Source organism: Ambystoma mexicanum, chromosome 10 (genome assembly GCF_040938575.1).
Source record: "Ambystoma mexicanum isolate Mex_15411 chromosome 10, UKY_AmexF1_1, whole genome shotgun sequence".
Taxonomy (NCBI): domain Eukaryota; kingdom Metazoa; phylum Chordata; class Amphibia; order Caudata; family Ambystomatidae; genus Ambystoma; species Ambystoma mexicanum.
Window position 1 is genome coordinate 1,500,821,403 of NC_090932.1, and position 11,273 is coordinate 1,500,832,675.

The window sequence follows — 11,273 nt, forward strand, 5'->3', positions numbered from 1 at the left end:
TCACAAAGTACTGAAGCTGTGGTGGTGTTTTGGTTGTCAGTAGATTGGAGACTTCAGTAGCACAAATGAATGTGGAATACTATGAGGCAGAGAGTAAGCCTGCATGGTAAACTCTTGTAGAAGGAAGTTGTTGAAGTGCAAGTGATAGTGCTGTGCAGTCATCCTGACAAAGATACCTACTTTAATTCCTAATATTGTTAAGAGAGACTTATTAAGTGTTAACCAAGAACTGTGTTTCATTAACATTTACAGAAGTACTATGTCCTTTTAACTGTGTTAATTCTTCTTGGACAACTTGAAGTTGTGGAGTCTTAATTTCACCAAGAAGAAAAGCTTTGCTGTTGTTGGATCTTTGGTTAACAAAATGTAACTTTAACATTGAAGGAGCTAAGAACTGAACTAAGAATGTACTACATAAATGGATTTCCTTGTTTGTTGAACATTGGAGCGGAGTTTACCTTGAATCCTGGGGAACGGGAGCTCACCCAGGTTACTAAGAGGTTATCAAGAAACTGTGAATATCAATGTTGATGATAATTGAATTGCCATACGTTTTCTTTGTGCATCTGATGTTTAAGTGTGAGGGCCAGATAGCCTATGTTAGTGTTTTCCTTTAGTTTTGATAGGCAGCGAAATCCTCATCAGAATAGGGATAGTGAGGCGTTAAATAACATTTATGATTTAATAAAATGTCATATTTTGAACAATCATCCAAAAGTTGTCCGCTTCGCATTGCTGACACCTCACAATACCCTGTATCCTTGTATGGATTGTATATATAATCACACCTTCTCTGTATCCTTGCATGGCTGTACATACAAGTGCACACCCTGTATTCTTGTATGGATTGTAAATACATGCACACCTCCTGCATCCTTCCATGGACTGCACATACACATGCATATCCGCCATCCTTTCAAGGACTATACATACACTTGCATACCCTGTATACTTGCATGGACTGTACATACAACAGCATACCCTCTATCCATATATGGATTGTAAAGACACACATGCCTCCTCTATCCTTCCATGGACTGCATAAGCACGTGCATACCCTTTATCCTTTCATGAGTGTACATACACTTGCATACCTGTATGCTTGCATGGACAGTAAATACACTCAAACCTCCTGTATCTGCATGAGCTGTACACCCACTTGCATCATTCATGGACTGTACATACACTTGCACTTGCATGGACTGTACATACACTCACACACATTCCCCATTTCCTTGCAGAACAGTGCATGCATGTACACTCACCACCAATTAACAAATTCTACTAAGAATACCTCCATTTCGATCCCACAATTGAGAAAAGAAATGTTGGAAAAGGAAATGTGGTGGGATGGAGCGTGAAATGGCTGGAAAAAGTAGTAGAGGGAGTAAGTGGGGGGGATAAAAGGGAGGAGTGTAGAAGGAGGTGAGTGGGGCGACACCCCCACCCCAATCCCCCCCCCCCCATTTTAAAATAAAAAGGGAAAACAAATCTTCTCAAAAAAACCCAGGGCAAATATAGTCCACTCACATAAAATGGCCATTTGGTTTTATGACAAAGAAGCCAGTACATACACGCACATTCGCTCTATCCTTGGGTTGGGAGGATAGCTCACCTTGAAAGCAAGACAATGTGGAGCAACACAGGTTCGATCCCTGCATTCTCGATTAAAAACCTCTGGGTATTAAGCAGATTATAAATAACCAATTATAATTATCCTTCCATGGATAGGACATGCACTCGTGCTTGATGACTGAACATACATTCCCTGTACTCTTGCATGAATAGGGCATGCAATCTACCCTTGCATGTACTTTACATTTCACCTGTATCCCCTCTATGTTTGATTAGGCAGACGGTATACTCCCATTCAATCTGCCTAGCATAGACCGGGCACAGTCACATTCCCTCTATCCTTGAATGGACTGTGCATACACTCGGTGCAGGTTACAACTACCATGGTGTCTATATCCCAGCAGTGTTCTGTGGCACTTTTTAAATAATGGAAAGACTATAGAGTTACCTTGGAACAAATGGGTACAGTAACAGTTTTTGCAAACTGGCGTACATCCTTGCAGAACACACATTTTCAGTGTTTCATCAGCAGAAACCGAATATTGTAACAATGTAGGCTAAACGAGTTCTATAATAATTGAAGAATACGTATGTAAAATCATTTTCATTGCAGAGGAGTACTTTAAATATCACTTTTGTATGAATTGCATTACCTAGTTTGAACATATTCCCAACGAAATCATTTAATTAAATCAAGCTTTACAAACATTGCCAAAGAGAAAAATATTTGCAGTGGAAATGCAAGTTATTTTTAATTTCATTGGCGATTTGTAAACGCGCTACTATGACTCATTATTAAATAACACGCAGTCTTTTCTGCCTACATTTTAGCGCATCCACGTTACTATTACTCAAAGGTACTCCTATTATGAACACGACAAAGATGAAAGGGTGCATCTATCGCATCAGCTTTCGAACTTGCAAGTTACGCGCAGTTTTAACCGCAGGCCCAGTGAGCTCTATCTTGACGTGTTATTATGGGGTCGGGCGTTAGACCCTCTCTGGGCTTAAAGGTTCAGACGGCAATACACACAGTTCGACCGGTTGTATATGGAATACGGAAGGTCCTACCTTGGCAGCGTCCCCTGGGTGTGTGCAGCGGCCCTCGTGACATCTTAGCCGCGCGCAGTGCAGGGAGAGCCGCCGAGTTTAGGCCCGCCCACCAGCGGTGACGTCACGGGGAGACCTCTTGTGCTCACCTGCAGTCGGAAATGAGTGCGCGCGCCAACAAAAACTGCCCCCGCCGGCGATGGCGCCAGTGAGGGAGGCAGGACTCGACAAATACGATGCGGTCTTTTCAGAGAGATGTACAATTTAAACAGAGGCCGTTCTGTAAAAATTTGGCACAGGATGTAAAACAGAAAGTCTGTTTTTTAAGTGCGCTTGGCCTGCAGGGCGCTGCCAAGTGTCTGTGGCGTGGGAGTTGCTGAAGTGACTAAAGTTTCCCGTTTTCGTATACACACTATTTAGACGGTTCCGGGCCTTCATCGTCATCCACAAAGACCACTGATTGGCAGAACTTGTCCAACTCATCGGACTGACACGCCCAAATGCAAACACCAAACGTTCTTCCTTTCTGCAACCCTCGTGCTCCTATTGTCCATTAGCCCCACGTCCCTCTTCCTCGTCCCAGTACTTACTTGTAGGGCACCACCAGTGCCAGAAATAATACAAATTTTACTGGAATCCTGCCGGGGGGGAGGAGGGGGAAGGGTGTATGGAGGGGCATGTCAGATGTATTTTTCGCAAACCCCACAGCCCCCAACACAAATTAACATTTGCCTTTTTGGGGAGGTTAATCATGAGCTCCTCTCCTGGAAAATAACTTATGATAGGTGTGATGTGGCTTTGCGGGTGAGTCAGCTCTTTACGCCAAAAGCGTGTGAATTGAGAGCTATGCCGTGCTCATCGGGGCCCCGTTGAGCGATCACCACACTGGCGACGAGGCAGTGGCAAAGACACAAGTCTGCCACTACGTGACCGCACCGCGTGCACCAGTCGACAGCGGAGCATGGGGAGCGGAAACATCACTGCTCCATTCGCGGCTTATGCAGTACAGGCCATGCTGCTGGGTCAACGCCAGTGCTGGCAGAAGCGCCTCGCTCACACAGACACCACCGGCAGCACGAAAACAGTGTCCTGGAAGTACTGGGGGACACACCACAATATATCGAACAGCTAACTAGGCGGGGGCGTCTGGCCAATAACCCTACAGAACTACACACACCACCCAGAGGGGACATAACACAACTAACATGGCGGATGACCCCATGGCCTGATCAGCAAGAGCAGCTGCCCAGGAATGAGTCCCTGAAGGCGCCAAGTGGCTAAACTCATCCCAGGGGACCTTTATGAAACCATTTGACCCTTATGGGCCAAGAGCAGCCCACAAGGGGGAACTATGGCTGCAACAATTAGAGATACACATTAAATAAAAGCGGGTCACAGACCAAGAAGACGAGAACATTCCTAATGCTTAACTTAAAGACACTGGAGCTCAGGTTATTCAACGCACTACCAAACAGGGGGAACGGAAGATGATTATGACACAGCCAAAACTGTCCTGACTGACAACTTTAAACCACAACTAAATCCTGACTTCGAACACTTCCAAATGAGTCCGGCGCCAGTGGGCCAATGAGAAAAATCGATGACTTTAATGCTTGATTAAGAGAGATGGCAATAAGATGCGACTTTTCCCACAAAGAATTTGAGGTATGCCAGCAAGTGATCCATGGACTCTCGTCAGAGAAGCTGCACATGGCCATACTGTCAGAGAGAAATATGGTGCTGGAGCGAATATGGACCATGGGACACCAAAGGGAAAGGACAGCTATCCAAGTGGCGGCCATGGAGACTCATGAGCAAACTACCGTTCGACTGCATCACAGATGTTGCGAATAGGAACACCCCTCTGCAGGGCAGTAGACGCAGCCATACCCCTGGTAGAATGGGCCCGCAAGCCAGCCGGTGGGTCCTTACCCGCCAAGCGGTAACACTCCGAGATGGCCAAAATAATCCAGCGGGACAAAGTCTGTTTCGTCACAGCTTGCCCCAAACGCTTACCAGCGTAACCAATAAAGAGTTGATCGTCCACTCTGTCCCGGGACATGCGTGAAACATAAAAGCTTAAAGCTCTCCTAGGATCAAGCCTATGGAACCTCTCCTCTTCCTAACCAGGATGTGGAAGAGGATAAAACGCCGGAAGAACAACCTTCTGGCCTAAATGAAATTCCGACACCACCTTCGGAAGAAAGGAAGGACGAACTCTAAAGACAACCCTGTCCTTATGAAACACAGTGAAGGGTGGCTTAACTGAAAGTGCCTGTAACTCACTCACTCACTCTGCGAGCGGAAGTCACCGCAACCAAAAATACAGTTTTAAGAGTTAACAGTCTCAAAGGGCATGAATGCAAAGGCTCAAACGGAGCACCCATCAGAAACTTGAGAACAAGGTTCAAATCCCAACCGGGCACCTGGAAAGGTGACGGAGGGAACACATTAGTGAGCCCTTTCAGAAACTGAGAAATTAAAGGAATTTTAAAATAGGAACACTCTTCAGACGAGCGCTTAAATATGTACAGCGCCGCCAGGTAACCTTTAATGGTACCCACTTGCAGGCCCCTGTGGGCCAAAGAAAGCAAAAAAGACAGAACTAAGGAATGTCACATGTGAAAGGATCCACATTCTTAACCCTGCACCATTCACAGAACTTACGCCAACGGTACAGGGACTTTGTTGCTGGCCGAGAGCAACACCTCCATCACGTCTTCAGGGAGGTCCCAATCCCTATACCTCAACCTTTCAGAAGCCAAGCGTGAAGGTTGAGGGATCTGACCTCTGGATGGAGAACCAGACCCCCCTCCCGTGAGAGCAGATCGTCTCGGTAGGGAAGACGACATGGAGGGCAGATGGACAAGTCGAGAAGGTCCGGGTACCACGTCCTCCGAGCCCACGCCGGAGCAATGAGGATCATCCGGGAACCGAACTTCCGTAACCTCCGCAGCACTTGCGGGATGACGGGGACTGGAGGAAACGCGTACAGCAGCGGGAACGACCAATCCACCACGAACGCGTCTCCTAAGGCTCCTTTTGGAGGAAATTCCCGCGAGCAGAACCTCTCGCACTTCCGGTTGACACTGGAGGCGAAGAGATCCACTTGAGGGGTCCCCCAAAGGGCGAAGATCTCCAGGAGAATCTCCTGAGCCAACTCCCACTCGTGAGAGATCGCGCTCTGCCTGCTCAGAGCGTCCGCCGTCACGTTTTCGACTCCGGCCAGATGAACTGCCGAGACCGAAACTTCCTGCTGGATGGCCCAGAACTCGAGCTGCATCGCCTCCCTGCACAGAGGAAGTGACCCTGCCCCCCCTTTATTGTTGAGGTAGTGCATGGCCACCGTGTTGTCCGTCAGGATCAGGACATTCCTCCCTCGCACAGTCGGCAGAAAAGCCTTCAGGGCTAGCCTGACGGACCTCAGCTCCAACAGATTGATATGGAGTCTGGACTCCGACGGAGACCAACGACCGCTGACTGTCAGCCCGCTGGCATGAGCTCCCCATCCCGTGAGGGATGCATCCGTCACGATCGTCACCTCCGGCCAGGGAAGCCAAAACGGAGCCCCCTTCATCAAGTTGCCTTTGACGGCCCACCACAGAAGGTCCTGGGCGACCGAGGGCGGCACCTGAATAGGGTCCGACATCCTGCCGGAGGACTGCGACCATTGCATCTTGAGTGCCCACTGCAAAGATCTCATGCGCAGGCGAGCCTCTGGCACCAGAAGAATGCAGGATGCCATGAGGCCGAGCAACCTCAATAACTCGAACGCTGGGAGCGTCTGGGCATGCTGAAACTTGTGCACCATCTGCTGAATGTGAAGAGCCCTCACCTGGGGAGGAAAACACTGCCCCAGGGAAGTGTCGAGCACTGCTCCGATGTACTGGAGCCTCTGCGTTGGCGTCAAATGGGACTTCTTTAAATTGAGGGAGAAGCCCAGCCTGTGAAGGGAGTGGCAGGTGACGGACAGATGATCCAGGACTTGCTCGGGAGAGCTCCCCCTGATCAACCAATCGTCCAGGTAGGGGTAGACGTGAATCCCCCCTTGCCTGAGATGCGCTGCCACCACCACCATGAGCTTGGTGAAGACCCTTGGGGCGGAGGTCAATCCGAACGGCAGGACCCGAAACTGAAAGTGCGAGTCGCCAACCGCGAACCTCAGGTACTTCTTGTGCTTGGGATGGATCGGCACATGGAAGTAAGCATCCTTGAGGTCGAGTGACACCAACCAGTCCTGAAGCTGAAGGGCCTGGAGGACTTGAGAGAGAGTAACCATCTTGAACTTGTCCTTCCTGAGGAGTTTGTTCAAACCGCGCAAGTCCATGATGGGTCTCAATCCCCCGTCTTTCTTGGAAATCAAAAAATAAGGGGAATACCATCCCTTGTTCCTCTCCGCTACAGGCACCAGTTCTATAGTGCCTTTCACCAGCAGGGCTTGAATTTCCTGCGCAAGGAGCGGATCCGGACACTTCAAAGAGAGGTTCCCCGGTGGATTGTCGCGAGGCCTGTGCCGAAAGGGAAGACAGTAGCCGTGGGCTATGATCTCCAGAACCCACACATCTGAAGTAATGGCTTGCCACTCTACAAGATGCTGCGCCAGCCTTCCCCCAACCGGCGAACCATGGGACATGGCCTCATGACTGAGTAGGAGCGGCTGCGGCGTTACCTGAGGGCAAAGAGGCAACTGCCCGAGCGGCCTTGGCACCACGGGTACCCTGTCGTCCACCTCTGGTACCCCTGCGCTGTCCTCTTTGACTGCCAGCCCCTCTCGCTGTACTGAAGGACGAGTAATAGCGAAAGGAACCACCCCTCCACTGCTGTCCCCTAGGACGAAAAGGCGGAGGTTGGCGAACTGCAGCGCCCAACGACTTCGCTGCAGCTTTTGAGGTCTGCAACCTCTCAAGGCTCTCGTCAGCCTTGCTGCCAAAAAGGTGTTCACCGTCAAAGGGCATGTTGAGGAGCCGGGATTGCACATCAGGAGCAAACCCCGACTTCCGCAACCACGCAAACCTGCGTATCACGGTGCTCGCCGCCATGGACCTACTGACGCAATCAGCCAAGTCCAGACCCGACTGAACGGACTCACACATGGCATCCTTACCATCCTGGACCATAGCAAGGAAACCATCCCGTTCAACCCCTTCGGGAATATGTTCAGCCGCCAACGCAACACAGTTCCACAGAGTGTGCGCGAAACGTGACAAGGCACAAATGGAGTTGGCCGCCTGAAGCGCCATACCACCAGAAGAAAACACTTTCTTCGCCCAGCCATCAAAACGCTTGTCGTCCCTATCAGGAGGGATGGTAGGGTACGACGCCTGCTTTGCCGGGGCCGTGGCCGCCTGCACCACCAAACTTTCAGGAGTGGGGTGCCTGGTCAAGTAGCAGGGGTCGCTACTGGCTGGACGGTATTTACGCGACAAGGACTTGCCCACCGCCGGGAGACTCTCCGGAGCAGTCCAAGCCGCCGCCACCCTTCTCTGTAAAGCCATATGGAACGGCAGTACCGGGTCAGTTGGGGGACCAACATCAAGGATGTCCGTCAGGTCATCCTGCACAAACTCCCCTGGGGGAGCAGACCATCCCAGATACTCAGAAACCCCAGCCATAAGGCGCCGGTAAGAGGAATCGGCATGGGAGCCAGGCTCAGGCCGACAAAATTCCACCTCCGGAGAGGTGTCCAGTCCACTGGCATCATGCAGAGACTGCCTCAAATCGTCAAACTGACTATGGCCCGAGACAATGTCATCTGGCACCTGACGAGGAACCAGGCCATCAGAATCCTCATCCGCCTCTGAAATATATTCCAGGTGGCGAAAAGAAGGCACCCGAGAGTGCTTGCTCTTAGCCAGAGCCTTCCTAGGGGGTACACACGGGGCACCTCCGACACAAAAGGCGTCGAGCGAATCGGCGCCGCCGTCGAGAAAACCGGCAACGGCGCCGAGAGGATCGGCGTCGACGTCGAGGAAATCGGCGTCAACGTCAGATGCAGCGCCTCCAGTATCGGTGGCGTCGACACAGCCCTCGAAGCCGGACCCCCGAGCGTGTCCCTCGACGACCTGAACGTCGACGGCTTCGACGACTTCCTCGGAGCCGGAGCCTCGAGAAAGCCTGTCGACGCCCTCGACGCCACAGGCGTCGATGTCTTCCTCGAAGACATCACAGGTGCACACGGTCTCGATCGCGTTGAGGACCGGGACCTGGAACGGGTACGGCGAGAACGAGCCTCCTTGTCCGAACGGGACCTCTCCCGTGACTCGCGCCGACCACTCTTGCGAGCGGTGGCTCTCGACCTCACACGGCCGACACCACTCGGGGGCGCGGACGGTTGAGTACCCTGCGACTCAAGAATCGCCAACATCTTCTTCCCGAAGGAAGCCCATTCCTCCGGCGTCGCACGGCTAGAGGGGTAACCGACGGGCCGGACAGAGTCCTCCGAAGAGGACCTGGAAGGCGACCGGTGTCGGCGCTTCCGAGAATGCCTCGAAGAGGCGGAGGAGTGGCGAGACCGACTCCTAGAAGAAGACCGACGAGACTTCCGACGATGACGCGGAGAGTCAACCCTCGAATCATCCGTCGAAACCCCCGCCGACTTCGACTTCCGGGGCTTGGACACCCGACCTACCGACAATTTCTTCTTACGCTCGCGCAAGGCCTTGGACGTGAGCGACAGGCAGTCGATACAGTCATCCGTGTCGTGGGCCTCCCCGAGGCACCAGAGGCAGGCGTCGTACGAGTCAGTCACCGACATCTTGGACCCGCACTCGCCGCACTTCTTAAAGCCCGGACGCGGGGTTGACGACGCAGTGGAAGACATCGTCGAAGAAATACACAAACAAACAGGTTCGAAGAACCAGAAAGAACAGAACTCCAAAGAGTCGAGGCTTAGAACCGAGAAACACGAAGCAACACGTTCGCGGAAAAAACAGAACTGAGGCTACAGGCGTCGTGCGTCCTACTTATCACATCGGATGACGTCGGACGTCGGAGGAGGTCCTCGACGTCGGCGCATCGACGTCGACGACGCAGGACGCAGACGCCGGAAAAGTTTCCGAAGCAGCAAAGCTGTGGTGATTACCTGTCATAGATATGGAATACGTCGGAGGACCCAATCCCCTCGAAAGTGGATTTTTATATTTTAATTAGCTTATATTTGTGAGATGATAAAAACATGAATATATTTTGTGTAGCATAAAAAATGTAGTCAGAGCAGCGGCTTGAAAACACGCAATTGAGAATTAATGTTTAAGCAGGATGCAACCAAGTAATACAAGAGAAAAGAAAAATGCTTTCATTATGGCCCACGAGAGTGAATGCAGTGATTTATCAAGACAGGAATGTGCGATGGCAGTTCTTTGAGATAAGCACTGCCAAGCTTAGCGATCGCTCCATGGTGAAAGAAAAACAAAATGATTGTGTGTCTTGCAAGGCCGTATTTATCGAACACAAGCGAGTGCAGTAAAAGACAGGCTTTATTTTATTTAGAAACAATGTGTCAAATATAGACTGCAAATGTGAAGGGTCATTCTGAGCATTGTTGCACATTATGGAATAGATGCACACACTTGGAAGTTGGAAAAATTCATAAGTGTAGTTGCAGTTTACTCATTTAATAACCCAGCAGTAAGGGGATACTTATTAAAGAAGACAGCAGCTGAATGTTTTAGTGGGACGGCTGGTAAGCGCAGGGCTCGGATCTGGTTGGGTCATTACATTTTTCATTATGACTCATGGTGGTCATTTTGTAGCAGGGCGGTAAAACTACATACATTATTTTTATGTGGCAAAAAGACACATTAAAAGGAGAAAAATATGTCCTGTCATGTTATTTGGCAGTCATATAGCACCTTACATATTCAGTGGTATTGCTTTAAAGCACTGATAGGTTGAACACCCTCGAGAACCATAGATTAATTAAGTTGAGAGAGACAGCAGTGCATGATGCATGGGAGGTATCAGCTATGTGTACAGCTGATGTAATTGTTAAGCTATTCTAGTAAACTGGAAAATGCTCAAGTGAGTGTGTTTTATACATTGCATTTATTTTTTGAAAATAAAGTGCATTACATGCTAAATTAATTTGCTGACAGGGGGCGTCTAAGTGAGCGTACATGTAGGCTCAGCAATATGCAAACACAGAATACACAGACACACCTGGGAATAAAAGGCGTCAACCTAAAAATGAGAAATATTTTTGCAAAACAGGAAAATGAATGTGTTTCACGGTAGGACAGCCTCAGAGGTTGACCGGATGTGCTTAGAAGAGTTAAGTGGCACTAGGGTTTTGGAATGCAAGGAGAAATATGGCAAGGAAAAACGATTTTTGATCTAATGATAAGACAGTGGGACTGTGTATCCATGTAGCAAAGATGGCTTTTTGGATTATAGATGTGGCATTTGTTTAGCAGTCTTTTGAGGAAAATGTGTCAGCTATGGTGGGATTTCAATAGGCACCTTTCAGTGGTAGTTATTTAAACGTGTAGGCGCACATTAGCCCAAGGGCATGTTTTGGCATGAGTACAAAGGATGCAATGGTGTAGGTACAAGAATACATTTAACAAGAGAATAATTAGCACATGATGGCATTGTTGTAGCCAGCCTAGCTATTTAACATGATGAGACTAGGAAGGGGCTTGATTGCACAT

At 49.8% G+C, this 11,273-nt stretch overlaps 1 protein-coding gene across 3 annotated transcripts in view; it reads right to left on the reverse strand.

The window, feature by feature from the left end:
• Nucleotides 1-3,017, reverse strand: part of ABCB9 (ATP binding cassette subfamily B member 9) — a 398,286-nt gene extending 395,269 nt beyond the window's left edge. Inside the window, exon 1 of one of the 3 annotated variants that reach the window (XM_069619638.1) lies at nucleotides 2,647-3,017. The gene's annotated coding sequence lies outside the window, so the exon portion shown is untranslated. Of the gene's footprint in view, nucleotides 1-2,023; nucleotides 2,144-2,646 lie in introns of those variants that run through there. The other 2 variants (XM_069619639.1, XM_069619640.1) reach the window with 2 other exon arrangements.
• Between the last annotated feature and the right edge of the window lie 8,256 nt (nucleotides 3,018-11,273).